The following is a 4,223-nucleotide window of genomic DNA, read 5'->3' as shown; positions in this document are numbered from 1 at the left end:
TTACCACCGTCAAGTATGATGCTCCGAAAATCTCCTGCCAAGGATCTCAAGAAGAACAGCCCTCTGAAGGGTCAAGGGATCATCAAGGATTCTCCCAATGAGAGGTGTTGCTTTACTGACCCTCAAATTGATAAAATCCGGCACTGCTTTTCGGCGAATACCTTCTTTAAACCTTTCGACCCTACCGTTCTGAGTGACTACACCTCTGAGACTTGGGTAGCTTTCCCTGTCACTCCTTTTACGATTGGATACTCATATCCTTTCCCTCAATTCACCCAATCTTTCTTCTCCCTCACCGGCATCTCCTACATCCAAGCTATGCCGATGATCTGGAGGGTTTTATACACCCTTGAAAGGATCATCGAGCAGGAAGGGATTGATCTAGGAATGTCAGAGCTGGCTGAGATGTATGATCTCACTACCTTTGGATCCTACCGATATTTGTTCAAACGAAAAGCTGGTGAAGAGCACCCCATTTTCAAAGCCACCAAGAACGATACAAACTGGAAGCGACGCTTCTTCTTTGTCAGAAGAGACACTATCCCAAACGGGAAGGATCTGCCCAGGGAGTGGTGCACCCATGGTAGGATAGAGGATCCTGAGAAGGATCACCAGATAATCTCGTTTTTGCATAAGGATCACTAACACCTTTTTGTTTCTGATGTACAGCTGTCACTGTTTCACATCTCGTACCATCACCTGCTACCAAAGAAAGACTCGCTGCTTTTGGAAGGCTTAATCCTGCAACAAGAACATTCAACACCAACACCCAGGATTCACAAGAGATATCCTCAGGCTCAGTCACCATGTCAAGTAAGTATCCTGTTTTTGTATAATTAATAGTTTAAATAAATAGTTACACAAAAATAGGAGAAGGATACTTACCTTATTTTGAACGTGTAGGTGCCGGAAAATCCTCCAAAGCTGCCTCCAAGTTCGGTATGGCTGATCTTGACACTGTCAAATCCAAGAAGAAGGCCATCGTAAGCCCGAGCGTCTCAATCCCCAAGGCACCCAGCAAAGGAAGGAGTGGCAAAAAGAGGAAGAACTCTGAGGTTGAGGACCTACAAGGCCTACCACTGATCCGCCACCAGTTCCTCGAATACTTCAATGACGTAAGGATCACTGTCCCTGCTTACATATCCTGCTCATATATCCTGCTCATTTGAGGATCACCTGACCTTGAACTGCTTTGTCTTCTTTGCAGAAATTTGCTGAGATTGCGGATTACGTGGGGAGCGTCGAGGAGTTGGATAAGAAGATGGCTGACCTCCAACAAATCTCAGTGCTCAAGGATCACAAGATCGCTGATCTTGAAAAGGCCCTCCAAGCTGCCAGGACCGAAACAACCAAACTCCTGATTGACATCGACTACGAGAAGCATGAAATTGTGGAAGGTGCAAAGGTCTCTGCTGCTATCACAATGTAAAAAACAAGACTGCAGATGGCCCAGGAAGCCCAGGATCCTGACTTCGACAGAAGCAGCTGGGATGTTGAAGGCTGGAAGGCAAGGCTAGCTAACCTGGAGGATGATGAGGAGGCTGAGGAGATTTTGGCGCTTGAGGCCGGAGGCAGTGGCAAGGATCAAGTGAAGGATGCTGGAGCTGGAGAGGATGAAGGAGCAGCAAAGGTGTAGGCTGCGTGATTAGGCAATGATGGACACTTCTAGACATAGCCGGAGCCCAATTTTTTAGTTTTGATGGTAGTTTTTTGGTTGTGATGTTTCAAAACAATGATGGTCTGTACTTTGAACAATAGTTTTAGGGTTAAGGATCCAGGATCCTTTAGACTATAGGTAGGATTACAAATGGTGGAGGGATCCTCTGTTTGGGGGATGAAGCCCTTGTGATCCTGCCGCCTTTTATTACCTGCATGCTATGACCGCACAAACAATGGACACCCGTTGCCAACCCATGTGGACGGGCCATGTTTTGCTGGTAGAAACGTGGGTTGGCAATCTTGACAACTTTTGGTGGTTTAAACTTTGTTAATAAAATAACTTTAATCTTTTATGGCGTATCCTGTGTTGTTATCCTTGTTTATCTTTTTAATTTTCAATTGCTTTGATATACACTTGTCTAAATAAGAAATCTTGAATAAGTTAGATTGAAAATATTTAGGATATGATCCAGGATCAAATATCCTATAGTTGAAAAATCCCAAAAAGTAGTGTATTCTAAGGATCACAAGTTTAGTTGTCAAAATACAAGGGTTATTCAAATAAACAATGAACAAAATTAAAATAGTTAAGGATCATACCTGAGGATCCAAGTTAGGATCCTAACCTTTAATACCATAACCAGGATAACTATAAGACAAACCTTAGAGAGAAGTAAGGATCAAGGATCCTTGGTTGTATAACTTTAAAGACCTGAAATAGAACATAACTTGGGACTAAGCCAATATAAGATAAAAGTTAGCAACTGGGGACAAGCCCAAGGATAACTGGGGACAAGCCCAAGGATAACTGGGGCAAGCCCAAGGATAACTGGGGACAAGCCCAAGGATCGTATGTAAACTGGAGTATGGCCCTAACTGGCGACTATCCAAACTTAGTGACATGAAAAAGCCAAAACCTTAGCTAACGTGAAAACGTTAGAAACCTTAGGAACGGATGTATGGTACGTCTACCATTATACGTAGGATCCTAGATATAGCCAGTACAATGGAATTATCAGCCCCTAAAGCGAGTACTGGTCCCACTGCCATGAACTATACCAGGATCATCATGCGCTACCGGCGGAACTGGGGTCAAGCCCAAATAACTGGGGTCAAACCCAAGTGACTGGTTGCTTTTGTGGATAACCATCCTTTTGCTAAGGATACCTGAACTTTCAAAACTCAAAATCACGTGAGAAGTGGATAAAGGATGCAGGATCCTTATCCTTAGGTGAGAAAGTAAGGGAATGAAATAGTTTGAGATTAGGATGTTACCAAAGTAAGGATCATCTGTGCTTTAAGGATCTTTCCAGGATACTCATGATGTGAGTGTTAGGGCAGGATTTTTTAATGACCTATGATCCTCACTTGTTATCCTATTAGTGATCCTTACTTCTGTGACAGATGGTGATCCTCAGGAGTGCTTCAGGATCAGGATCATGGGTCACCCTAAGGATCCTCATACTAACGATTGTTCACTTTGAATTTCGTATTGTTTTGCAGGAGTAACAAGTTGGACTTGGTCTTGGCAACGTTACTAAGGAATATTCCACGGTTATTTCGCACGTGTTTGACTGGAAATGGACGTTGTGGAGTGGGAGCATGGCACGAATTGCGGATAGTTTGTTAAGCTAGTTAACTTCTATTTTTAAAAGGGGTAGCAAGCTAGCTTTAGAAACACTTGGCTAATTTTGGCTACACACACTCGTACAACCGCACTCTTGAGCATACAGCAAAACACTTAGCAATTTTTACACATTTTTGCACGTTGCACTATAGTGATCCTTGTACCTAGCTCGCTATTATCCGAAGTTGTAAACAATTGTTGGTTAATTTGAAGATGGTGATCGGTAGTTTCCATCACCCGAGGTTTTTTATGCCGGAGATCATTCATTGATCAGGGCTTTTTCCTCGTATATATCTTTGTGTCACTTGTGCAATTTACTTCTAAGTGATCCTCATTGTTGTTCACCAATTCAAGCATCATACCCCATAACAAAGAGTTTGGTTGAATTATCCTCATTAGATTTTTGACCAAAACAGTTTGGCGCCCACCGTGGGGCAATTGGTGCTTCATTCCTAAGAAGTTTTTCTGATTGTGATCATTCCGGTTCATTGCATCCAAGCACATGGCTTCATCATCAAAGAATACTTCTACTGCAATGTCTGCGGTCAATTCATCTCAAGGCATTCCACCTTTGCCTCCACCACCTGCTGGATCTCAGAAAAATGCTGAGAAGAAACCGACTCCCATTTTCTCAAAACCTCCAACTTCTTCTGCTTCTTATACTCCTACTACTAGTGACATGTTTACTTTGATTTTGCAGATGAAGGAGCATATACAGCAGCAGGATAAGACCAACAAAAGGATTCTCAAAGAAATCGGAGATCTCAAGAAACAAAAGAGATCGGTAGAGGATCATTCCCCACTGGTGCCCAGATCTCTGAATTTTGATATTCCGGGGATAACTTCTCAGCCTTCAGTGATTCCAGACGTTCAGTATGTGGGAGGACCAAAAGGAGTGCACTACGGATCAACAACAGTGACTTAGGCATCAGGTTCA

The sequence above is a fragment of the Helianthus annuus genome, chromosome 17 (genome assembly GCF_002127325.2).
Source record: "Helianthus annuus cultivar XRQ/B chromosome 17, HanXRQr2.0-SUNRISE, whole genome shotgun sequence".
Lineage (NCBI taxonomy): Eukaryota > Viridiplantae > Streptophyta > Magnoliopsida > Asterales > Asteraceae > Helianthus > Helianthus annuus.
Note: the sequence above shows the minus strand (reverse complement) of the source record.